The 27,463-nt window shown below is 37.1% G+C and overlaps 1 long non-coding RNA gene across 1 annotated transcript; it reads left to right on the top strand.

The window, feature by feature from the left end:
* The first annotated feature begins 684 nt into the window (after positions 1-684).
* Positions 685-12,105, top strand: LOC103129938 (uncharacterized). Its single transcript, XR_475142.2, has 2 exons — positions 685-955; positions 11,845-12,105. It is a non-coding gene; the product is annotated as an uncharacterized LOC103129938 (long non-coding RNA).
* The last annotated feature ends 15,358 nt before the right edge of the window (positions 12,106-27,463 follow it).

Raw genomic sequence — 27,463 nt, 5'->3', positions numbered from 1 at the left:
AAAGATATCGACTGAGTTCTCACACATTATTCCTGACCAAATACCACATGCTTCAGACTCAAATTTACAGTTTTACAGTATAAATTCTCCATAAATTTAAAGAATACATTTCTGTCAAGGTCAGGCTTACACAGATGAGATGCAGATTGGAGAAGCAGAAGACCTAATGGATAGATAAATGGGGAAAGATGAATGGATAAACAAATGAGGAGGAATAAAATCTGAAAATATAAAATACTTTTCCAGACTTGTTCAGATCTGGGAAATACTTAAAGGACTCTCATTTTTATAGCGATACCATCTGGGCATTGAAAAGGGAACTATTGTGTGCCAAAGCAGGTAAACCCTCCTTTCATCCAAATCCAGCATTACACAAGTTTTTCTCATTCAAAAGTTTTTCTATGGATCTAAAAGAAATTATGAAATACTGTCTGTTTTTTCCCCCAAGTTTTATTAATACTGTACACTTTAAAAAAGCCAAGTCATTTTTTTCACTTTCACTCCTAAAAATTTCACCCTCAAAGCAAAGTAACTCCTATATTTGTTTTTAAAAATGCATTTTTCTTACTCTGACTGTGTGTATGCTCCTGTTTTCTGCACATGCGTGTGTACGTTTTCGTTTAGTCTCTAAAAACATTCCTGTTCTGTTCTGCACTCTGCACTTTCATAAACTGCTCTGAAGAAAGTGCAGGCCTTGTCTCAGCTACGTGAGAATCTAGAGAACTGTTTTATTTTACCAAACATCCTGCGAGAACCGGCAGTGGCAAGCATAACCCTTTCTTCCTTTTGGTGAAGTTGGAAAGAGAATGGAAAGAACGAGGTGGACGAACTCTTGAGATTATCAATGACTGTCAGCGCGAAAGGAAACACATGCTGTTTTCTGAGTCTGTTTTAACACGGGACCACTTACTGTCTGGAGAATTTTCTCTTTGTTTGATGGATTCAAGGAGAACTGGTGAGTTTATTCCCAGAGATGGAGGCAGGCGCCTTACTGCTGCTACCTAAAGAGTTTTATTACTATGATGACATTACAGCAGACTCAGACTTTACTCGTCATTAACAATTTACTAAATTGTAATGTTTAAGGACTTAACCACTTAAATCTTGACTTTCCTTTCACTCTGGGCATAATAAAAAATAATCTGCAAGCCTTAACTTAAATAATTAACCATAGTCTAATGAACAGGTTTTGCTAAATACTTCTCCTTAACACTTATTTATTTGCAATTGAATAAAACACATAACACAGCTTCACAGCTTGTGTAGAAAAACCAATCTGTTCCAGTTTAACCTCTTGTCATGCCTTCAAGACATTACGCAGGGCAAATCTGACCCACCCACCTCTTCTGGTTGCCCGCCTATCAGACAATGAGAAGGGCAAGTTAACCCACGAGAGCGGCGGAGTGAAACGAGACTCATTTTAACGTAAAAATAACTGTTTATAAATCACATTATGACTTTCTCTAACATCCGCACAGCTTAGCTACTTTTTTAGGGAACATTTCTGAGTGTTTGGTTCCAAGATACACTTCTGTAAATATGTTGTTTCATACCCAGATTTGGACAGATTTTGAAATGGTTCCGGTTGCCCAGCAACACCCATCAACTGTATTTTGTCAGTCGGAAACGGGTAGATTAATTTTTATAACACTTAAAAATGATTTAGTAGCTTAAAATCTATTAATGTCTTGTGTGCTTTCTGACCAAAACCAAAACCTGACGCTGGCTGGACTCAGCTAGCATGCTAGAATGTTCAGATTACGTGAACGTCGTTCCGAACGTGCGCGATGACGTTTTCTGGACGTCAAAATAAAACACCAGCAGAAGTCCAGCGGACTTTCAGTTGAACGTTCGCTGTAGGTCAAAATAAAATGCTATAAATGGTTCTGCCAGGTGTGTGGAAATGCTAACATGGCAGCAATTTTCACTGAAATGCAAAGTTTTCATGCAACAAATTGGAAAATTTATTACAGCTACTTAAAACACTTGGCAGATAATTTATTAATTTCACATTATTAACACTAAAGATAACCAGGACAAAAAAGGATCACACTTATTCATGCATAAGACGTTAATGAGCCTTCCTTTGAACAAAGTAAATTGGTACAGTATCAATTTTAATAAATCACGGCGAAATCAGCACTTAAAAACCAACCACTGCTTAGAGATATGGATTTAAAAGAGATATTTACACCAGAACTGCTCCAAACTAAGGTTTTTGGTTGAAGTTGGATTTGTATTTATGTTTGTTTCCATATGTGCAAGTTTGGTTCATTCCAGCGTTTTATTCATTTAATGTAAATAAATGCAACTCTATAACTAGAATATCCTTTAAAAGAGATTAATATTTGAAATTGATTTATTTCCTTGAAGAATAAAGGTTTATATATTTTATATTTCAGGTTATGTAAAAGCTAACTAACACAAAATGGAGCTTTGTATGTGATCAATTTCAGGAAATGATTTGGCACCAGCCACCCAGTGCAGTCCAAACATCGACTTTACCCCCTGATGCTTCTGAGAAACCCTCAGTCATCATCCCAGCTTTATCTCCTGCTGCTTGGCTTAGATGTTGGATGTGTGTCGCATGTGTCTGTGGTAGATTTCAGTGTGAAACTGCACAAACAGGAAAAGTTGATTTCCTTCCACATGGAGAAGATTGGCACAGGAAGTCGTCGTTCACACTCTGACAGAAGCTGTTTGTACATATTTGGTTTCTCAATTCAGAGTTTGACAAAAACTATTGTGCAGCCGAGAGACCACATTGCAGAAAAACTGAAGGATCCGCCTTTGTTGTGGTCGGACTCTCAGCTCATCGGCCTTCATGAGTGTGTGAAGTTAAACGCTCCTTAATGTGGGAATCAAAAATACTGAAAACACTCTCATTGAAACTCAATTAGGTACAAAGTGCTGGGTTCAGATGTTCTGGAAATTAAGATTCAGTCCACAGTTGTGGTATTTTAGAGAAATTAAGAGGAACTGAGCAATTATCATTAAACACTGATGGTTGACTAAACAAAAGCCTTGATGATAAAGGAGGAACCGACAATAACATAAAATATTCAGTCAGGACTTTGGGGTTTTATGCATGTTTATTATTGTGACTTCCAGTAGAATGATTTCCTTTTCTTTTTATCTACAATCTGCCAACTTAAGTATTGGTTAAAATATGGATTATTTTGACTGCCTTACTGTTTTAAAATGACATTAGGAGTTTCGTATTGATCAATAACAGATGTGTGCCTTCATGGGTAGAAAACAAAGTTCACTCTTGACACAAACCGTCGCTATTTTATGAGTGAATTTGTTTTATTACTCACCTGTGAACCTTTGACCTCCAGCACCAGCCTATCCAAAACAAACATCCTGCACAGGTAAAGGATTAGGTTTAAACCCAATTAACATCATGACATAAATATAAACAACACAATTTAATGTCAACATTAGGAGGCAGTTTCAGCAGGTCCAGATAACCGAGTGACAGCAGTAAGTCATAAGGTAAAGATATTATTATTGAGTGAAAACCTGCTAGATGTTCAAACCCAAAGCTGCTTTATAACTGGTTAAAGTTTGAGCAAGTGCCATATAAGCTGCATTCATGGCTAATGAGAGCTTTCCATTTTCTTGGGCTCAAGCTTTTTGGGAACCAAAAGTGAGGTTGAGGTTTTCTGTGTTGACTTGTTGTGCAGTGAATTTAACATTTAGGGGATATTCTGTCGACTGCCAGATTTAGATTGATCACAGGATAAATATTCTATAGTCCTTTTTGTTTCACCAAAAATACAAAAAAAACATTTGAATAAAGGCTTGTGAAAGTACACTGCGTTTCTCAAGCCTTTAATAAGGTCATTAAAATATTAATGCTGCTGATAGATTACAGGAAGCGTGTGCTAAGAAGCTTCGAGACGGAGCTTTGTGTTTCACCATTTAGCTCACCATACAACAACGAAACTCACCTTTTAGGTTTTTCTTTGGACATGTCAGTAATTAGTGCTGATGTGATAATTGTAAATAATTAGGATCTCCACATCCAAGGTTATCACAATGGAACCAAAACCCTCCGTTACAAAACATGGGAGTGTGGAAGGCAGCAGCTAGGACCAGTGCCAGCAGGAACAATAGTTGCTCTGTGTTTCTTTCTTGGCTTTGAAAGCATCACTGGGTTCCTACGGTCGCCTTCTTGTTTGGGAGGCATTCCTCGCATTCTGCAAGTCCACAGTTTACACGGTGGGGACTGATATTATGGACGTTTGTTTTTTATTTAACTTTAAAGCAACCAATAGAATCCTTGAAATTAAATATTACTGAACATCTTTCATGAACTTTAATTTCTGAGTTAAACACAAAACAATTTTCTTGCTGACTTAAGTTGCATTTGAAAGCAGTTGGTGAACTTTTATTTTCAACTTAAACCACCTTGAACTGTTTTACAGTGTACTGAATTTTTTATTAGCAGTGACTTGCTATTGGAACTGAAACAGAGTGATTCAGAGAAAGGAAACCACCTCATCTGACCTACTGCAGGCACTATTAATTATCCTTTCTAAGCTTTTCCCCACAATTAGAACTCAGAGTTCCAGGCTGTAAAACTCTTAACTCTGAATTACTTTGAGCCTGTTAAGTTCAACATTTAATTACCGCAAATTGACTTGTGAAAATTCAATTTTGTAGGATTAGTCTGTCCAATTTTTTCTTGTTTTTTTTTTATCTTTATGATCTGTGTTCTGGTTCTCTCACTTAGGTTCTCGTTTTCATCAATTAGGCAGGCAAATACGACCCAAATCAATCAATACAGTCCATATCTTGTTTAATATCGCATATGAATTTATCATTCTGAACGCTCATGTTGCATTTTATCTGAGTTTTACGTCACTGATGTGAGACATGCATCATAATTTTTCACCAGAGGAAACCAGATGCAGTAAATCTGGACGTAAATTGAAATGTATAATTATACAAATCCTGAACTTTCTGAAAAAATCTGTGTCTCTGAATCGCCGCTCTTGGTTCTGACTGCATCCAAAAAGACTTCCTTGCTGAAGTTGCAGTCAATGTTCCAGAAAATGCCCCAACTATTAGTTGTGCTTTCTTTTTATTAGCTTCCTTCATGTTGTTATGAACTTGTGAAAATCACGTCTTCTGCCATTGCTCAACGACTCCATCCATTATTGCGTCCGTAAACAATGTGCGGCTTTGATCCTTTGTTCCCCTGCACGTGCAGGTCGCTTTGGCGCTGTAAACTGGTCACACAGAAGTCTGATTGTGGTCACATTTAACAAGTTGTTTGAATAAACATTGGGTTTTCAGCAAAAAATCAAAACTGAGTAATAATACCTGCTATTTTGCTCTTTTTGCATTTAGTTTGGACTCTTTATTTTTGTGCTTTTCAATTTGTAATGTATTGTTTCCATCATAATAAGATCTGACAAGCTCAAAAAGGAATAAGAGTCACAAACAGTTGAAACTCAAAAAGTGACTATAAAGTACATTTTCATTCGTCAAAATACTTAATATAAATAAGCTGTAAAATAAAAACCACTAGCCTGATGAAGCTAAGTGAGGCCTAAATTTAACGTTTTTGTCTAAGTGAGTTTTCCAACTAAGCGAAACGTAGAAGTCACGGCTCAGCTTCTTGGTTGGATTCCTAATGAAACCACATGGTTGCTAAATGGCATTAAAAGAAGTGCTGACGTGTTTGTGGGATGAGCAGTGGAGCGTTTGTGCCTCTGACAGCTTCGTGTTCTTCATGCAGCTGTTGTGATATGGGGACGTTATGCGTCATATCTGCAGGAAAATAAGAAGTTTGATACAGCGTTCTTATTTAAAAGGGCATTACCAGCATATCTGTGTGAAAAAAAGGACATAATTTCCGTTTGTAACACGACTGATGTCCATATCTGGGCTCTGGCAGCTTTTTATTTGACAACAATGACGGTCTTCCAACAAACAAAACAAACTAAATATCTGAAAACCTTCATGCCTATAAAAGGACAGAGTCAGTTGTTTAAAAAAAAAACAAACAGTTTTTTTCCCATGAATGTCTCTCAGCTGAGAGTGTTTGGCCTCATGGAAAGTATTAAGACATAAGTTACAATTTGCACAAGAATCTGAATTAGTTTATTGACAAATAATAGAATGATAAATTGTAAAAAGTGAAGTAAAACCTCAGCCAATTGATCCAAGTTATCGATTTTGCAGCAATCCAGACTCCTGAGCAAGCATGTGGGGACAGTAGAGAAGAACGACTCGCTTTTAACAAGAATCTGCAAAAATACCTAAATACAAAAACAAGTGAGGCACTGAAGACCTGAGTCACTTCCTGTGGTGAATAAAAAGCCTTTTATTTTAGGAATCCTTTGAAAAATTGTGATTTAAAAAATAATTTTGAGGAACAAGGATCTCAATAAGGATTTTTTCAACTTAAAAGCAGAACATTCATTCATATGGACAAAGTTTATATTGTAGTAGTGTAACAAATGTATGTTTTATGAGCTTATTAAAAGAAAACAAACTTTGTTTTATTAAAAAAAAATATTTTGTTGATTTCTCCTAAGCAAATGTCAACCAAATGTTGATTTCTGAACTCTTCCTGAGTTAAAACATTAATATAACTTGTCCTCTTTCCTTATTCTGCATCTTTTTTTGTTATTTTGACCGTTTCTCATTTTCTGCAAATAAATACAAAATTTTTGTTTGTAATTTCAGAGACATGTTGTCCGTTGTTTACGGAGTAAAAGAACAATGTTCATTTTACTTAAACATAAACGTATAAAAAGCTAAATCAGAGAAACTGATCATTTTAAGTGGCTATTTAATTTTTTTTGCAGTTTTGCTTTCAGGTCGTTTGGTTTCTGCTGAGACTGCGAGTGAAAGTTCACCTTAGATAAAATTTAACCAAAGTGAGAAAAGCTGTTTGCAGAGGAACCCCACACAGCGCTGACCCGTTTCTGCTCCTGCAGGGGATTACATTCCTAACAGATGACTCAGACGTAAAAATTTAATTTGTCATATTCACCTGGCCGTATAACCAGCCCAGAAACGGTTCCACCGGTCGTCTTGTTTTCCATCTTTGCGCACATTAATCACCTTAAGCAGCCGGTAAGCTACATGATTCATGCTGGCGTTTACACCAGTATCTGTGCAAATACATGAGAGGCGTTTGATGCCTCGCCGAATCCAAAATAAATTTATGAAAGCCTAATTTTGAAGCTCATTTAGTCATGTTTATTTTTATTATAATGTGCAGATGTTTGAGCTGATTAGACATTAATCCCTATGAATTTCCCAGAATGCTGCTTTAATGAATTACTTTGAAGAGTTCACCTCGTGATTTATCGTCGCCCTCAATAGAATAAATAATTAATAACTAGTCCAGCGTGTTATTAGAAAGCCGGCAAATGGGAACGGGCGTACATTCACAGAGTTTCTTTACAGACTGACGCAGTATGGCAGGGGTGTCCAAAATGCGGCCCGGGGGCCATTTGTGGCCCCTGGACCGATTCTGCAATTCAAAAATGATAGATGCAGATGGAGACTTTTAATTTGTAATCAAGGTAAAAACTGTTATCAATATAATTTTCTTTGTGTTTTTGTAACCAAGCTTTTCCAGAGACATTTGCTGAAAATCCAACGTTGCTGCACCCCGTACATTTTTGCCCAAAAAACCCCCATCTCAGACAATTCATAGAAAAAACAAGGAAATTTGTTAGAAAAAAAAATGTCTGAATTTCAAATGTCAAAAAATTTCCATTAAAAATTTGTTTTCTAGACAAATTTCTGAGCTTAATCACAAAATTTCTGAGCTTTTGGAGGAAATTTACTCCTTTTTTTCTATCTACACTAGCCCTAATACACCGTCATAAAAAATCCCTTTTAAGTTTTGGATCTACAATAAATATGGAGCCACTTTATTTGCTTGATTTTAAGTTTGGTTTTTGGACATTTAAGTCTACAATTTTGCCCCTTTTAGCAAAAAGTTTGGACACCCCTACAGTATGGAATTTCAGAAAAGTATTTTCAGGAAAAATAAGTCATTGGGAAACAATAGAAAAATGTTATCTACATTTTATTTCCATCCACTTATCTATTTTTAATCATCCATTCCTCTATTTATTTCTTCTTCATTGGTTTTCAGAGGTTCTGTATCCAAAGTCTTACCATTTTTGCCATATTTTTCCTCAAATTTCATGAAATTGATTATATTTTGCCTGGAAACCAACTGAATTTTAAACTGGAGAAGAATTAAGTTTTTACAAGAAAATGTTTTGGAAGCATGTAATCGTCTTTTACAGCTGTTTTCACATCCATTTTCTGATTTAAGAGAATAAATCGACACCACTTCCAGTTGATTGATTAATGACAAGAATAATTGTATCGGCAAATATGATGTAGTCATCATATTTGTTAGTAACAATTTGCTCAAATTCAGCAACAGAGGGTAAAAAATGGATGAAAAAACCAGTAGGAAAACTGTGATGAGCTCACCTTTACAAGTTGCTTCGTAAAATTCATAATTTTGCTACGGCTGCAACCAGAATCGTCTTTGTTTGCCCCAGAGGAAAAACCCTGCAGAGGAAGATGAATATAAGCTTTAAAATGTGTTTTACTTGTAAAAGAAAATGCTTAGCGGATGTTCCACTGTGTTTAGGTCAGTAAAATATGAGAATGATGCTCTTGTGAACGTCAGGAACTCTTGGGAGTAGAAATATTTTTATGTTAATAAGCTTGCTTTTGTTTAGACAAATTCGGAAAAAGATTTTCACATGAATCTTTTGCCAGGTGAAACCTAAACTAGCCTATTTGACAAATGCCATGAAAACCACTAAATTTGTTCATTTTCATGCCAATCTAATAACTTAATGGGACTTTTTGTGCTGCATATGCTTGGCCAGTTGGCAGCACTGAACTCCTCTCTTTAGGCTTCCCCTGCCAGTGAAGGAGTAGTCACCAAAATGTTTTCCTTAAAGATCTGAGTGCAAGGAGACAGAAAACTCTCCTAGATGAATCAGGAATCTGTTTAACTCCAGTCATTTCTTGCAGGAAGACTAGAAAACAAAGATCTGCACTCATTTCTTTGTTTTCCTCAAAGAAAACTCATAGATGGTTGATCTATGAGAGTCTCCTTGAACTCTCATTTTTGAGGAAAACAAAGATCTGAGTGCAAGGAGACAGAAAACTCCTAGATGAATCATGAAACTCTAATCGGTTCTTGCAGGAAGACCAGTATTCTTGCAGAAGGTCTAGAAAACAAAGATCTGCGCCCTGATCTTTGTTTTCCTCAACGATCTGAGTGCATGGAGACAGAAAACTCTCCTAGATGAATCATGAAACTCTAATCGGTTCTTGCAGGAAGACCAGTATTCTTGCAGAAGAAGTCTTGAAAACAAAGATCTGCACCCTGATCTTTGTTTTCCTCAACGATCTGAGTGCATGGAGACAGAAAACTCTCCTAGATGAATCATGAAACCCCAATCGCTTCTCGCAGTAAGACTAGTCTTCCTCCTTGTCTTCCAAGGGCTCCAGCCTGATCCACTGTTGATGAGACAGTTGTGATGACACCCACCCATCCTTCTGCTGTTGTTTGATAGTAAAGTAAGGGCTTTCCTGGAGAATATCCCCAGGCAGAGCGCTCTGTCCTCGTCTTTGAACATTCAGCGGGTTTACATTAGGAAGACGTGAGAACAAAGGAGTCCAGGGGACGGTGCGCTCCGCTTTCTGAGGCCCGCTTCTCGTCGTATTGTTTTAAGATGAGGAGGGAAACAGCAAGGTGTTATCCAGGAGAGACAGAAATAAAACAGATGCAGAAAATTCCTGAAGACTGGAGAAGTTTAGACTGCAACACGTGGAGAAGGATTTCATAAGTTTCTCTTTTCATTTCCTTTTTTCTTTGATTTTTTGTATTATAAAACACAAAGTCAACATTAGCGACTATTGGTTGGTTGAGAGCTGAACATTATTAGTGCTCGAAGCTAAATTAGGAGCTGAAAACCTTAAAGTTTTTGTAAGTAAATCTACTTTTTTGTTGATATGAAATTCACACAGATTGTGAACAACAAATTGATCCCCCCCAAAAACGCTATGGGTAAAAGACTGGATTGGTACGGAAGCCCCTACGGGGCTTAAATTTCAAATATATACACATTTAAAAAGCCTCAGTGAAGCACAAAAAACTGACTGAAAATCAATTGATTCACTGCATGTCTGTTTGTGTAAGGTTGACCGTTAGTTTCCATTCAGACGACCAACACAAAAAGACAATCAAGGCTGTCAGAAATAACCTCATTATCCCATGAAAATAACTCAGAAATAAGCCAAATAGTTTGGATGTCATTGTTCTCTCTTCTTTCCTTATCACAGAAAGTTTCTGTTTATATCTTAAGAGATGGAAGCCCATGTTTGGCCTGTTTTGCTTTTGTGTTTTGCACATAGGTTTGGTGCATTTCTATGCTCAAGAAAAAGACATAAAACTTCAGATATCTCACAAACGAGATGGAAAAAACTTACAAAAACCTGATATTAGCAGAAAGTACAGTGGACACATTAAGAAAGACTTTCAGTGTTCAGTTATGGAACTCATCACTACGTTATTGTGAGAGATCGCAAAAGAAAAAAAAATCCTCTGTGTCCCTTACCGGGCTCCGTAGAATGTCACGGGGGATAATAAATAATGTACACATTTACTAAATCTTTTGTGGAACAGCTTTTTTGTTTGTTTTCTAATCAAAGGAGTGTTTTGCTCTCATCTGACTTTATTCTTCTTTGTCCAAATCTTCTGAAGGGAACTTTAAACAGGCTTAAACATCCATTTTTTCAGCAGTGGAGTCTTGTGCAGTGACTTTGCTTGGTATTTCTATGTTTGTGAAACTCTTTTATGGTGTATTCATGTTCTTTCTTCTTCTTTCTCACTGGAAGTCCAGAGATGCTGCTGTAACCATTTGCTGTTACTGCGGTTATGTGCAGTAAAACATAAGAAACCCTCTTCATAAACCATCAGTTAATATTAAACCAGCTGATATTCATTTGAACAGTGGGAAAGCTTTTTAAACACAAACAGATTTCAGTTGATTTAATGGCTTTTTTTCCACATGCTTTTATTCAAATGTACCATTCCAATTTATTACATATTACGTAACACGTGACACAGAGCTGATTTGTTTGATAATATGCTTTAGGTCATAGTAGGAGTATTCACTTCCAAGTCCAAAGTCAAGAAACTTGCAGCGAAAGGTTGATGAGGAGTTACAGGAGTACGTATGGATCAGCAAACCTTTAATCAATTCATAAGTGTTTACTTTAAACTAGAGATCATTCAATCAAGGCAGCTTGTTTTCTGAATCAGGGGAAGTCAAGAAATATACTAGACAGTCAGTAACGTAGAGATCCAACAGTGTGGCACCCTATCTAAAGATTTAAAAGCTCCAATACCAATTCAAAAAACAAAAATGGATGATCAGATGCGACTTTTTTGACAATCAGTAAAGAAATGGAATCTGAAAACACATATTGTTCCTTTTTCCATACTTATTTCCACCTCTATAATACTTGAATTCGATAGTTTACCAGAATAAATAGTAACCATTAAGTTAATTGTCTTATACAAAACCTTTTGTCCCAATTAGGTCAATTTAAGCTAATGCTATGCATGATATACAGACAGCAGCACTGTCTTTCATTTGGCTCAGACATTGTGGAAAAAAGAAGCTAATTATCCTGAGTAAAAAGATGTAGAGGTAAAAACTGTAAAATTACTGTGCTTTGACACAACTACAAAAGAAAACAGACCTAAATACTCTAAGAAACATTTATAAATAAACCCAATTATCTTTTGTTTATATCTCCTTGCAGACGACAGAGTTTCCTCCGTTCTGCAGTTTTCATCAGCAGGTCTCCCAAGTGAAGATGCAGAAAACTCTCCTGAAGAGAAACCGCCTTCAGGACGACCACTCATACCAAAACACTGAGTGTGAGAATAAAAACAACTGCGAAGTCTGGCTTCACATGACAGAAGTTATCCACTGTTACTCTCACAGCAGCAATTACCATCCATATGAAGCTCATAAATAGCATCCAGATGTTGAATTAAACCTTCCCACCCTTCCTTTTCAATTGCTTTCACATTCAACTTTTGCAACTGTTCAGCCATCGCCTCTCACAGTCGTCTCTCGACAGCAACCTCGTGTTCCTGCTTAGTCATAGCAGAAGATTGCATGATGTCACATGAAGGAGACTGACAACAGATGTAGACTGAAGTCACTTTTAGATATCTGTCTAAAGGTGAGACAAACCTCCATCCTGTTTGTCCAGAAGCTTTTCTTATGTTTACAGCTTCATATCACAAACTGCCTGACCCAAACAACAGAACTGCAAGATTACTTAAAATTTCATGACATTTTTCCAGTGATGTTGAGAGTTAATACTACACTGTAAAACATTTGAAAATGAAAGTCCACCTGCTGCCTTGAAAATGCAACTTAAGTCAGGAAGAAAATTGTTTTGGTTTTAACTCAAATTAAAGTTCATGAAGATGATTCAGCAACAGACAAATTGTCTAAACATTGGTTTTTAAGTTCATTAATCTTGAATTGTGAGTTTCAACTTAAACCAAATAATAATTTCACAATATGCAAGAAAAAACCTATCCTCATCTAGTTAAACATTTCTCTATTATTTTCACTCACATTGTCCAGTTAAAATAACTTCTTATTTTACTTTAAAATGATTTAAATTCTTGTTTCAAATTGAATGAACACAATTTCTGATCTGATAATGAAGTTTATTACCAGATTATTTGCAAACTGAAATTGCATTAAATAAATATTTATTTAAAATAAAACACAAGAGTCAGATCAATGTAACGCACTTCTGACGCTAAGCATTCTGGGAAATAGTTCCCACTCTTTTTCTTCTTTCAGTTGCTAACCTAAAAACTAGTTTATTCAACAATTAATAAAAAGTTAACACAAGTTACTGCTGTAGGTTTATCCTTCACAAATTCACACATTTTAGTTCAAAATCTACAACTTGCTAAATTTATTTGACTTAAAGGGTAGAAGACAACTAAATGTGGCTCAAATGTTTTACAGTGTACAACTGTGATTGTGAGCAGCTAAGTTAATGTGTCGGTTTATTTTGAAGATTGGGATATTTTTAGTGCTTTATATTAACAGAAAGGGGTTTTTGTTTGTTTTAGATGAGATACAAACACTAGTGAGGCGTAAAAGTTGTCTTGAGTTTTTAAAGAAATCCCTGTATTTTCTTTGTAGTACTAACCTAAAAACTCTAGTTTATTAAACTCTTGTAGGTTTGACAAAATTAATAAAAAAATTGACACAACTTTCAGCTGTAATCATGGAGAGAATATGAGATATTTACTTGTCCTTCCCTCTCAAAGCTCCACCTCTACAGTTCCTGGTAATTTTGAAAGCATTACTCAGGTAATCTGTTTTTACCCTGGTAGATTCGCTGAATCAGAGGTTTAATAATGGCTCAAGAAAACTACCCTTCTTCCTGAAAATACTTCATGAAGTAAAAAAGCAGCCCCGGCACTATTCCACTCTATGAAATGCTTATAGGGCCCGTTTTAGTCAGCACCACTCGCACCATCTGCTTGTCCTTTCCTTTTCCATACTCACATAAAGCTATTTATTGAATTTGCATTGCATATCCTCAAATGAAATAAATCTCAATAATTATTTGCATAAAAAATAAAATATCTTGGTGACAATTTAATTTATTAGTCCTGAAATAGATGGTGACAGAATCTCCTGTAGTGGTCAGTATCACAGAATATCTGAAAAAGCCTCTGACTGACGCTTGATTGTACGAGCTGAATATGTGTAACTACTATCTGATGAGATAAAGCTAAATGTGTTAACTACTTTCTTTTTAAAAACAACTGACATTGTAGAAAAATAACCTGCTTGTAAATTTAAGTTAATCAATGTTCCTACCATCATATGTGTCAAACTCAAGGTTCGGGGGCCAAATTTGGCCCACCATAGCTATTTATGCGGCCCTTTGGACTCCAGAGGAACGCATAAATAAAACCTTTAACAAAACATGTGTGCTTAAATATTATTGTATCAATCAAATCAAAGCATTTTGCTATTCCACGATCATGGAACATCAACACTTTTTTATGATAATGCTTAAATTGTGAGTTTACTGCAAATTTTCCATCAACATGGTCAGAAACATTTTGTTTTATGTGATACGAACTCCCACCAGCAGGTGGCAGTATTTCTAACTTCTGCTACACTTCTTCCTCAGCTTTACTTGGTGTCATGTAATGGGCTCTTTGCACTGTATGGTGTTGACGTCACATCTGCATGAGACAATGCGACTCACTTGTTTCCGCTTTGAGTTACCATGAGAGCTAGAAAAGACAGTCGTATTTCAGACGCAAAAAAAGAGAAATACTATGAACATTGGTGTCTTCCTAATGTAATGGGCTTTTAAGTTTTCATTCATTTCCAAGCAATCCTGAATTAAGAAGTCAGTGGCTTGTAAATATTTACCACTACCAGTTAAAGCTAACGCTGCACAACATAAAGTTTGCAGCCTTCACTTCACTCCGGATCAGCCTAAAACTACCGGGGATACGGATGGTAAATAAAGGAGCCTCCCTGAGTTATTTCCATGGAATCACTTCTATATTCAGCCTGAAAGAGTTTATGGGAACGACCAGCAGACCAGAGCCAGACAGCCGAGCAACTGATCCGCCTGTACATACTGCTGTAAACACCGTCCTATCTGAGCTCTTCACAAGAAACAAGGTAATAAAACGAAATAACACGGAGACATGAAGCAACACGGTCATATTTTTCTAAAAGCAACAACGTTTGACCTGAACAGCTGAACTGTTAAGCTATGAGGCTTGTTGAGCTTCGTTGTGCTTCGGAAGTAAAAAGCCCGAACCGTAACTGAACCCCGTTAGTCTGTGACACTAACGACAATAAACACACACAGAATACTTGAAAATTAGGTAAAAACATTGTCCGTTGGAATGTTTAGATACTTAAATAGCACATTTTACAAGAACAATGTCCGAGAATATTGCCTACTAGCATAAGCTAACGTTAATGTTAGCCACAAAGTTTAAGTAAAACTCACCTTCGTGCCAGTGAATGTATAACGAGGCGAACATCTTAAAACCTTTCTCCAGCTGACTTGTTGGGGCTTCGGATCGATGTACAAACCTTGGCCAAGCCCTGCAAGCACCTAGTGTAAAAGGCCATTTTCAATAGATCGGAAACAACCAAGCCGCTTTTTCCCGAACGCGGAAACTGAGGTGCAAAGAGTCCATAGTCGAACAAAGGTCACAAAAATAAAAAAAAAGATTACTAACTCTCAGAGAGACTGATCAGTTTCAAAACATGTCCAATATTATTTAATTTTAAGAAGTTCTTATCGGGGCCATACACCGTTATTTATTGATATTTTAACATTTTAATGGGTTTTTATCAATACATTCTAGCACAACTGGCCCTTTATGAACATCTATGATGCTGAAAAGGCCCAAAATGACCTGTGGCCTCAAGTGACCAAAAGATCCTAAAGATGATGAGGAACCACTGACTCAAATTAGTGTCCAGGTTTACATTTACAGTAAGCTCTAAAAGAGCTACGGTGCTTTATGAATCTGCGCTGCTGAGTCATCCATTTAGTTTACTCGTCCAACCGCCAACATTGATTTATTGCAGTTTACTGGACTTTGAAGCGTCGAGTTTCATATTTAGCATCCTGCCGATAAAGACAAGCAGGTCACTGTGAGATGTGAACCCTGTTTTATGTTCCTGGTTGGAAAGGAATGTTGACTTAAAGCTGCAGAAGGTTAGATAAATACTTTTTCTGAGCATCAAAGGGGAATAACTGGGAATCCAAGATGGAATAAGTCTGGGAATATGGGCTGTGTGGGATGATGGCGGGATTAGAGAGCATGAGTAAAGCTGCTGCTAAATTATATCTTACAAATATCTCCATCCTGTCTTAAATCCTAATACGTAACAAGGTTTTACTGTATGTACAGTCCTGAATGCTCTATTTATTCCTGGTAAATGGGGATATTTGCTTTATAAGTATTTAAATGAATGAATATTACATCCAGTTTATCTGGCTCAGAGTGAAGCCACAGATTACCTTCTATAAATAGTCTGAAAAATGCACAGAGTGATTCAGTTATTGAAAAATAATGCATGCTGTGAGACATTTTGGATGTGGAAAACAATCTTTACTTCCAGAAGATTATCCTTAATATAAGAGGAGCAGCTGGCAACATAATGTTAGGCAAAAACCCTCAACAAAATGGTTTGGAGCTAAAATGGTTTACGCAAAGCAAAATCATTTGCTGCTAGGATGGTCCAGTCAAAGCCCAGAACTAAATAACATTGAAGACTGACTTGAAAATAACTTCCTGATCCAGTCTTTTGAAGCAAGCTTTTTTAATTGTATTTTAATAAATACACTAAAATAGTGTAAATTTTACACCCTTCATTAAAATACACTTCATGTGTTATTAAAGAGTAAATTTATTTTTTCCACCCTCTGTGACTAAAAGTTTAAAGCTTTATACAAAGTTTATGAGTGCCACTAAATGGAGAAATAAATATTAGGTGAATTATTCAGAAAATAGGTCTGCGTATCAAGCATTTGGCATGATGAGGTGAGTGAACCTTCTGGAACACTTAAATATTTTAGTTCTATAATAAATTAAGTTTTCACTTTTCTCAAAACACCACAACAGTTTCCAAATGAGCTTTAAAACTTCATGTGTGTGTTTGCAAACACTTAGAAATCGGTAGCTTATGTTCTTTAAACCAAGGCACGTTTGAGGGAAACTATTTAAATTTACGTGAGTTAAAGGTTTGGTGTCAGGATGAAAGTAAAACATGGACAGGTCATAAAAGAGGAAGATGTATTACGTTTGCTGTCAGTCCGGATTGTAGATTCCTTCTGCGTCTGCCAACCCAAGTATTTTTGACTTTACAGTTAATAAATCTTCCGTTCTCTTTCACACACACTGACATGCCTGTTATGCTAATCGGTGCCATTTCCCTCTCTGTGTCCAGTAAAAGGCCAGTTTCTCTGAGATATTAAACACAACCTTTCCGTGTTCAGGTTTTTTTGGCTCGGCGGCACCAGCTCTGTGCCCACTTCCTGTAGGATCTTTCTGCTGCCAGCACACCGGCCAGCACATCATTTGTGCTGTAGGTCCAGACCTCAAGTTTGGACATGGAAACTCCACGATTTCCAACATGGACTCAACTCATTCAGAACCGAATCAGAACATGTTTAAATGTGAGATTTCTAACAGTGGAGGAACTAAAACTAAAAGATGATTTGGTTCAGCACTGAAAGAATATTGCTAGAGATTTGGAAGATCAAGGATAAATAATTTTCCTAACATTGTGTAAAGTAAAAATGTGAAAAGTGTGCTGTGCATTTTTGTTGAGACCCCCTAATTAATGCTGTTGAAACCAGAAGTCTTTTCCTGCTCCCTAAAGTTAAATCCTAACAAACTTCTCTTGTTTAGATTTACCCAAATTGTTTCTATTTGCAAAATGCCACAATAATGAAAGAATCTCTCAGAGATTTATTCATGAATGTCCTCAAAACCATTAGTGTTTATGCCTTTGTACCGTTTAATTTGAGTCAAACCCTTCAAAGTCTCATCACAACATCTTGCTGGAGACAATGATTTAATGCAGTGCATTGTGGGAGTAGTAGTTCCTATACCAATCTATTCTTTCCTGTATGTAGCTCAGTCCTTAACGCCTGGAGGCATAACATGAAATGGTGGAATATGTATTGTTGGATTTTGCTATCTTTAAATCAGATTGAAGTAATTTTAAAACCTGACATTTTAATGTTAAAGTTGACAAAGGATGGACTTTAAAACTACTTTTATAAAAGACAACTAAATCAAAATAAGGGACAATATAATTTTGTCCATGTCAATGTCAATCATTTGGGTTTATATTGACATTTAGTTAAAAAAAACTTTCTAAATTACATTTTCAAACAACATGCATGTGTTAAAATACCAAAAGTAATTTACAATCAGTATAAGTTTAAATATATAGGTATTAAATCTCAAAACATATCTGAGACATGTAAAAAACTGAGCCAATTCATGTATTTTCGGGTGGTTTTGCAACAATAGTACAAAGCCCACCAACATGAAGCTTCTGTTTCAGTACAACATTAAAATCCATCCCAGAATGCACAGGTCTTACAGCTTTTACTACACATTTGATGAATCTGCGATAGCAATCAACAATCCTATAAATTTTCATCTTCTCACGTTGAGTTATGAAGTTCTGAAACTGTTTTCTCCTTCAAACAATGCAGACTATCAGTCTGGAGATTACAGAAACCCAATGATAATAAAAAACAGAAGTTGATCTATTTGAGATGTGCAGCTAAAATACAAAATAAAGATAAATTAGAAATCAGAAAATAAATGACCTCATGCAACTGTAATGTTGATGAAGACGCATTGAGCTCTGGGGAAAGATTTGGGGAGCAGAGAGAGTTTAGCAGACAAGTCTAATTTGTCTCGGTCTCTGTGATAAATTTAAAATGTCATCATGGAGAAAAAAAAAAAGCCTCGATTCACTGTTGGCACTGAGCTTTTCTGACGTTAGATTCAGGAATTTATCAACCACTCAGCAAAACGGGTACCATGAAACAAAAAGTAGATGGTAGTGTGTTTCAGTAACTCTAACAGTGGTGGGCTGTCAGGACCTTCTCTGCTAGTCCTATAAAATTGAAAAGAAAAAGTGTAAAATGTTTTAATCATATTTAATTTAATCTATAATGTAATTGTTATTCTACAAACGAGTTGCTTATTGGTGTTACTGAGATTTCTCTGTAATTTCCTACTTTAAAAAAGTGCCTTAAACACATCTGGCGAGCTGCTCCTCCTCAGGACCAAAGACATAATATTATTATCTTATCTTACCGTATATTATGTCTGAGTCCGGACCTGCCGTACAAATTCCGCAATGCCGCAACAGACCATACTTGGCGTGACTGACAGAATTATCAGCCAATCAGAATTGACGTACAATGACGGTGCGTTCCACAGGCCCAGCTGTAAGTGAAGAGCTTCCCTTTACAAAATGGCAGCCGCATCCGCTTCTGGTTCACCTAGTTGCTGACCTGTTAAAATCGCGTTTTTTAAGGCGCTCTTTCACGGGCAAAACTTAATAATTAATTTAAGCTGCAAAGCAGCCTCGTTAAAATATGTAAATTTTATATGGGCTCTATGCACCCGCCATGTTTGGTGAGTTTTTGAACATGATAAAGCCCCCAAAAAAGCCAATTCATTTATGACAAGAATCATAATAATAAACAGCACGATTACAATAGGCCTTTGCAGCGCTTCGCTGCTCGGGCCTAAAAATGGAAAATCCACACCAATCCTGGATTTACTAACACAGACCAGTAAGAACTTTGTAAGGCATTTTAAAGACTTTAACCATGAACGCTATGAGTGGCTAACAGCTAGCACTGAGCAAAACAAGCTATTTTGCTGGCAGTGTTTACTTTTCAACTCCAACAGGGGACATGGAATTACACTGGATTTTTTTATTTAATTTACAAATAATGGGTGAGTGTTACTTTTCTATTACTTTCTCATACTACTAGGGATGCTCCAATCAGGATTTCTGCTGCCGATTTCGATACTGATCATCCATGAGGCTGATCTCTGCTGATCACCAATCTTTGCCGATCGCCTGGAATGGCTGTTAATTTTTTTGGTTTAGGTATAAATTATAGTGTTACGTGGCAAAATGAATGCTAATCAGAGTGGGTGTTGGTAGTTGTGCGCAACTTTACCTGCTATCTGGTCCATTTTTTCTGCATTGAGTCTGGATATAGCTAAACTCCGTCAAGTGCTTGTTTTTTAAATCCCATATTAGATTTGTTATGTTGATGAATTTTGACGTGCTTCACCCCTGAGTTAATTTTCCGCCGCAACGCGCAAACATCCCTGTTCACATTCAGAGTGTTATATATAGTTCCACACGGCAGGATTTGTTGCTGCGCGCTTGCACAGTGTGAAGGAAAGAGATGAGCTGCGCACGCAGGTTTTGGTGATCGGTAACAAGAGTCGGTGATCGGCGATCACCGATCATACACTTTTTCACGGAAATCTGCCGATTATGATCGGTGGCTGATTGATCGGCACACCTCCAGTATTTTTATTTATTTGCATATTATTGGATGCCTGTTGCTTGGTGTGGTGCATAGTTTTTGTATTGTCTTGTGTACTGTTCAGGTGTAGTTGGCATCTATTGAAGGCCCTGACTGAAACCCCATGGCACGCCACTGCTCTCAAATATAAGACTTCCCCTTTCTTGAACTATTCAAACAGTGCCACTTTACTGCATATTGCTGCACACACACTGTACAGCAGATCTCCCTGCGTTACTTGAAGAATAGTGTGTCTCCTCTTGCAGGTGTGCATCAGGCTCATAAAGAGATGTCTGTCTGCGTCATGTTTGCCCTCTGCCCATATCATCATTAATGAAGTGGGATGAGAAAATAAGCGCCGAGGGGGGAAAAGCAACCGGCAGCCGGCCGTCTCAGCTTACCAATTTATGAAGCAGCTTTCATGAGCGCACAGGGGCCCCTGCTGCAGTCCCCGTCGAACACATGGCTATCTGTTTGCAAAGGGAGCTCTCGCGGTCTGCCTCTTCTGGCATGCAGCCTTGCATCCGTGCACTCCTCCTTTGCAAACCCTCGTACATACCACTAACTGCACTTTCCACCTTTTAACCATTCATACCTCTCCACAGCCCTACAGCCTCTTTGATTCCCCCTCATTCTTAATCCGTTGCTTGGCTTCGCCCTCGCCTGGAATGTTTTTTCCACAGAGAAAAAAATATACCGCCATGCATCAACACCAGACACTGAAAATCTCCTCAATTTAGAGTGTGCCAGAGGTGAACAAGAGAGGCAAGTGCACAGAAGTTTACATGCAGTTGTAAGTCGATCCGCCTTGGAAATGTTTACCTGAAAATCCCGTGTCATTTTTTCCTTCGGGGCTGCTGTTCCTCTTTCAGTCTCTACAGAATGGGGCCTTTGTAAGCGAGAGGTTTGCCTTTAGAGCGACTTCTTGGATACTCCGCTACTTTCTATAGCAAGTGCCTCATCAAATCACCTCCACAACTGCAATGGCTCTTACCTGCAGACCCTCTAAAATCCAAACGATGGCCACCATTCCCATATGAATGTGTCACACACACTGTAAAACAGTTGAAGGTATGTGCTTATTTGTATGGTTGCAACACTAATATACCTTAATATGCATTAACACACATAGTGGAAACCATCTTAGCATCACAGCAGAAGCAAACATCCATTGTCTTCCATGTTTGATGCTCTTGCTTAGAATTAACTGCTTTGCAAATGCCAATCAATAATGTGTGAAGGAAAACTTCACTTAGATATTTCAACTTCTTGACCTGCATTTTTTATATGTTCTATGGAAAATTCTGCAAACATGGACATTTTTCACAAATAATTTGGTGACGCTGTGTTCATTGCATTACGAGTTCTGGTTATATGAAGTTTAGAAAGTTTGAAAAAGCATCAGCAAGCAAAACATTTGACTCTACAAAGTACAATTTCACACATTTTACCTTCAAATTGAAGAAAAGCAATAACGATAAACTTTTTTATGCTGGCCTAATGTTGCAGAATCAAGCAGAAAAACTGAAACTCGGTCACTTTTCCAGATCCTAAATGACATCTAAACATTTGTAAAGAGCCAGCTGTATGTTAGGTGTGATAAAGTTTCAGAGAGCATTGACTGCCTCAGTCAGTCTGCGTCCTCTGGGACGTTTAGTGGTACAGACTGTCCCCAGGACCAAAGGCAGGTTAGGTAAGTTTACCATGCAGCAGCACTGCTAGAGCCCATCAGATAAAATGTCCCAGGACATTCCTGAGTGCCCAGCCGGAGCAAGAATTCCCGCAAAAGCTGGAATGCCTGGACTGGACTGATCCACCGGAGGATTACGTTAAACCTGGTGTAGCCGAGCCAGACGTAAAGGAAACACTGCAGCTAATATCGACGAGAGATTAATTATTCTCATCTGTATTAACATACCACAAAATGTTCTTTGTGTTGTTTATTTCAAAAGATCAGACTTGGAAATTCGACAAACATGATCCAATAAACTTTATATGACTACACATTATACAATTCTGAGAAAAGGGTAGAATATTTTTTACTTTTGTGTAATAATCTAGTAATATTCAACTGTCAAGTACAAGATACAGTTTAAACCGCGAGTCAGACTCGCCGTAGCTTTTTATGTGGTCCTCTAGACTCCAAATTACATCAAGACGTTCTTCCAGTTTTTCACATATCTACATAAATTATAAAATCATTAAATCTCCCAAAAAAAATCCTGTTTTACCGCAAATTTCTCTCAAAATTGGTCAAAAGCATTGAGTTTAAGTGACTATTGCTTCAGCCTTACTTGATGTCAAGTTATAGTTGGTAATTGATACGGCGAGTAATAAAAAGTCACATCTAACATCATTCGTTAGCGCAATATCGTAAAAATTCCTTACAAATATTTCTAAATTGGCCGATTTCTAAATCTGCAATTTAGATTTCAAAAAAAACCAACAAACACAATCACAAACTCCTGGAGGAACAGCTATTTATCAATATTGGTTTAATTGGTTTTAGCAATATATTCTCATACAACCGGCGCTTTGAGAACCTCTGGGTTTTTGATAAGGCCCGAAATTAAAATGAGTTTGATACCCAGGACTTAAAGAAACTTCACATCTGTAATATTGTTCAAATAAAACCTTGCTTTAGGAATGGTGGGAATGTGTTGATACAAACGTCCGTCACAATTTTGTGATTATAATTTTTTTCAGCCATTGTTTACGTCCTGCAGAGTGACGATGCACGTCTTCCATCAATGATGATTTTTAGTGACCTGATGCATGAACAAACTTATTTATGAGTGATTTTAATTGCATTCCTTATTTAACTGAAACACTGCAATTGCAAAATTGTGGGTCTTTTTGACATTAAAGGAATATTGACAAAGTTTTGCACACTTTTGTGATGGAAACGCAGACAGAGAAAACCAACGCCATCACTTCAGCAACTCGTGGTGTCCATCGAATCCCCTTTCTTTTATTTTCTTAGCTGTATTCCTCTTTCGAGCTGCTCTCAAAAATACTTTTAGGCGAAGGAAAGAATGAATATGATCTGCTGTCTTTAAAAAGTTCAGACGGAAACCAGAGAAAGTGCCAAAAATCTGAACTGCCAAAATACTTGAACAGTGTCATCAGCCATTCGTAAGTTAGAGTGTGAAACTTCACTTCTAAGAAATGCTAATAAATATTTTAAGATCAAACTCTTCCCACAATGCTCTGCAAGAAATGGGCAAGCAGTTATGCATAGCAAGCAATTACTTTTATGGGACATTTTCCACATTGATGCAAACGATACAGAGAGCTTGTATTTAAAACTGATGGAAGTTTTGCAGATGGCAGCAAAAGTGGAATATTAACTTCAGTACCTGCAGCCTCTACTGTAATATTTTATCTAAAAAAAAAAGGTCAATTTGTAAAGGAAAACAGAACTCTTCCTTCTCTGCAGTGTGTGCCAGCAACGTCTGGCCCTCAAGCATCAACAGCACCATTGTTTGTGAGCCATGTAGCAGAACTGCCTTTTTGATTTGGCCTGTATCCTCTGCAGTTGCTCCTGCGCCACAGGTAGAGTAAACATAGTTGGTGTGAGGTAGTTTTAGCAGGACCTCAGTGTATTCTGCTGAAGGTCAAAGTGCCTGTGAACAAGCTGTTCCCACTGTGAGGCAGCAGTGGATCCTGGCATTATGACAAGCCAGGATTTGGGTCTGAACTTCGAAAAGAAGAGAGCAGAAACTCTCCTATTTGGCAGCTAAGTTTATCTGAACTTGGGCTACAATTACCAGTCAATAAACTCTAAATTCATATGAAAACTGAACCTAAATTTGACCCATTTAATTGCTTTTCATGTCTCAACAAATACAAGTTGTAGATCAATACATAAACTGAATATAAAATGTAAGAGTTAAAGCACTGCTTGTGTCTAGCTAGGACTCTATTAAATTTGATTATTCCCAGTTGCTATTGTTCTAAAATCGTTTAATTTCCAAATAATATCAGTTATAGTTGATGGTTAAATATTGGTAATTCATTGTATTACAACAGGTTTGACTGAAACATGAATTCAACAGTTACTAGGTGTGGTCAAGTTGTTAGTATGAAGTATGTTTTTTTTGATGCTACATAACAAAAAAAAATCTTTTTACTTCTTTGAGTCAGCTTCTGTCTGTATGTTTTCCATTGATTTAATCAACAGAATTTGGTAACGTTACCATGATTAAGGTTTGTTTAACAAGGCCTTCGTGGTCACAGTTAAACATGCGTGACTGACAGCTACTGGAGCAATTTCTATTAAATTGCAGTCATCTGGATGCAGACATGATACACTAATATGATTAGTCAACAGTCAGACGTGCAGAATTGGCCACACGCGTCATGTTCTACAACCAAAGATGGCCGCACTGATTAAAGGCTGACCCACACAAAGGCTCCTGAAATCAGAACGAGTTGTTCTTCGTTGTTCTTCGGTTGAAGGGATTGTTATTGTTATAATCAGTGAAATACAGTAATTTTTTTTATCTCCTTGCCAAACTGAAGACCCTCATTTAGCTTGATTTCTGTCGGGTTTGAACAGACAGCCACATGTTCGTGGTGTGGCTTCACCCCCAGTTCCTACATCTGCTTCCTATGGATGGTGTGAACAGAATATGAATTAGATTCTGCTACTTGTGAGGACTTCTGTTTCAGATTTGGGTCAGCAGCGCCTGTACTGCAGCTCCTATCACTTCAATAAATTTACTCTCTGGTGCAGAGCCAGGACCTCCACCCACAATGGACTCCTGTTCTGCAGTCTCCTTCTCCATGTTTGCAGTATCGATACTACAGTTTCACATGTGTGGGAAGTTTCTAACAGTAGATATTTTGTTGGTATTTTATGTTAAAACAAAATAAATAAAATGCACAGAATCATATGGGGCATCTGAATTATTTTTATAAGTAAAAATATGAAACTCTGGTGTGTGTTTTGCATTCATCTTTGGTAAAACTAAGCTTGAAGATTTGGAGTCAGATTTTTTTCTTCTCTGCAAAGTAGCTCAAGCTCAGTTAGATTGCTGTAAACATTACATTTACACATCTTGCCAAATACATTTACTAGAATCTTTTGCTGTTCGGGTTTGTTTTGGATTTTGCTTCCCTGCTTTCTGGCTTGTTCATAATTAGCTTTAGTTTCTGTCTACATTTGGTCACTTTTTTAGTAGTAGTTGTTTATGTAGGTTAGATCTGTTGTTCATTCCCTGTGTTTAGGTATTCCTTGTTGTTAGATTTATGTTTTCCCACCCACTTCCCCTTACTACTCATCTCTCTCTCCCTCAGCCTGCCTTCTTCTCCACCCTCACAGCTGCACTCAGTTTGTAGTTGGTCTTGATTGTTCACACTTTCAGTGTTTAACCACCTCTCCTTTACACTCTCCTCACCATTTCCTTAAATTTGCTTCATATTTCCTTATATTGAATGGCAAATTAAGATCGACAGCCATATCTTGGTAGGTTTCCAGCTGTTTTAGATAATCAGTTGAAAATTAATTTAAGATGTTCAAATCTTGGGATATTTTTAGATGACCTAAACCTACTTAAAACTTCCCCAACCTATCTTTATCAATACAGATAAACTACTCTCTTGTGTAGTTTAGGTTTTTTTTTTGTTTGTTTTGCTTTGGTTTTTTTTGGGTTTTTTTTTTTTTGCTTGGATAGTATAATTTAGTGATGTGCTATTGGTGCTTATCTGCTTTAAGCTACATGGTTAAGTTGGTGAAGGCGATCTTGGATTCTTCTGAGGCTAACATTAACCCTGACAGCCAGACCTGCGTACTGGACTGGCCGCGGCGGCCTGAGAGGCACTGTTAAGAGAAGACGACACTGAAATAAATCTGAGAAACTTGGGAACAAAAATACAAAATCTAATTCTGTCATATTTGAAGATGCTTTTTGTTTACTAACAAACCAATCAAGCCATGACAAAACCATTTTATTTAGAGGTGCCAGTGTAAACGCGGATCACATTGCAAAATTTTATTTGTAAAAAAATCAATCCTCCAGTCCTCTTTCGTTGGTCTGTCACATAAAATCCCACTATAATTTGTTTATTGTAGTTAGAATCTGATAAAATAAACTGAAAAGGTTCAAGTGGTGAGAAAGAACAAAAATTAAGGAATTATTTTTTTAGGAAGTATGTTTTGCTGACCACTTCATGCAGGTTCTAATGTTTGTTTAGTGTGGCAGAAGAATCTAATTATTTGAACAACGTGGTAAGACAGGCTTCAATAAAACAGACAAGTTTATTTTCACCAACTTATTGAGTAAATAAAAATGGCAACTTCAAAAACCACTAATAAAAACCGCAAGGAAAGCATCTGCAACAGTTATATCACCCGTTCATAGATCCACTTATTTTCTCACTTCCTTGCAAGATTCGTTTGCAAATATCGCTCTGCTGGCTGACAACCACAGGCCTGTCTCACAGCTTTACCTGCTAATTTCCTCCGCCTCCTTCCGCTCAATTTATTTAATTTTCCTTCTTCTTCTGGATTAGAGACCAAGCGGCCTCCAAAGGCTTCAGTGTGGCTGGTTAAAAGCTGGCCTCTGTTCCCTGAACCCTCACCCTGGTTACCAGGAAGAGATTAAATTTCATTTAAAATAAATTTATGGTGTTGAAATGAGTGAAGCAACTGTAAAGAGACAGCTTTTTACATCAGATTCATGAGTTGTAACTTATTTTAAGCTAATATTTGTGGTCATTACAATGTGACTCATTTTATTCTAACAGCTAATTAAGCAGAACTACGATAAAATTAAACTGGTTTAAATGCATGCATCGTTAGGATCAATGCTAATTTGAGGCATCTTATCTTATCTTATCTTTCCTCATTAAAAGTTATAAAATACAATGACAAGTTTGTCTGTTTGTGTCCCATGACCCATTTTTAAAGTGAAATCGACCAAATAGAAGCGATATTAGGTTATAGATGTCTGTTTTTAGACTAGCTTTAAAGGAGTACATTGGTTGTTTTGACATCCGTCATGGCAGAGTGGGCAGAGTTCTGGATAGCGTGACGTCAAAGGGTCAATAGGTCTGTTATGGAGACAACAATGTGTTCTGCCATCATCTCTTAAGGTAGCAGTGGCAGCTAATATAGAAGATTTCTGCATAGAATTATCTTTGTATCTTCATACAACTGTACACAACTCTGGGTAGGGCAAAACGGTAAACTCCGATCCTGGTTGCCACATATGCTTGCAATAACATGCCACTTCATTGGTGTTCTGGCATGTCCTTGCCT

Source organism: Poecilia formosa, unplaced genomic scaffold (genome assembly GCF_000485575.1).
Source record: "Poecilia formosa unplaced genomic scaffold, Poecilia_formosa-5.1.2 Scaffold1, whole genome shotgun sequence".
In the NCBI taxonomy this organism is placed as follows: domain Eukaryota; kingdom Metazoa; phylum Chordata; class Actinopteri; order Cyprinodontiformes; family Poeciliidae; genus Poecilia; species Poecilia formosa.
The sequence above is the reverse complement of the archived record's forward strand: the minus strand, read 5'-3'. Positions and strand labels throughout refer to the sequence as shown.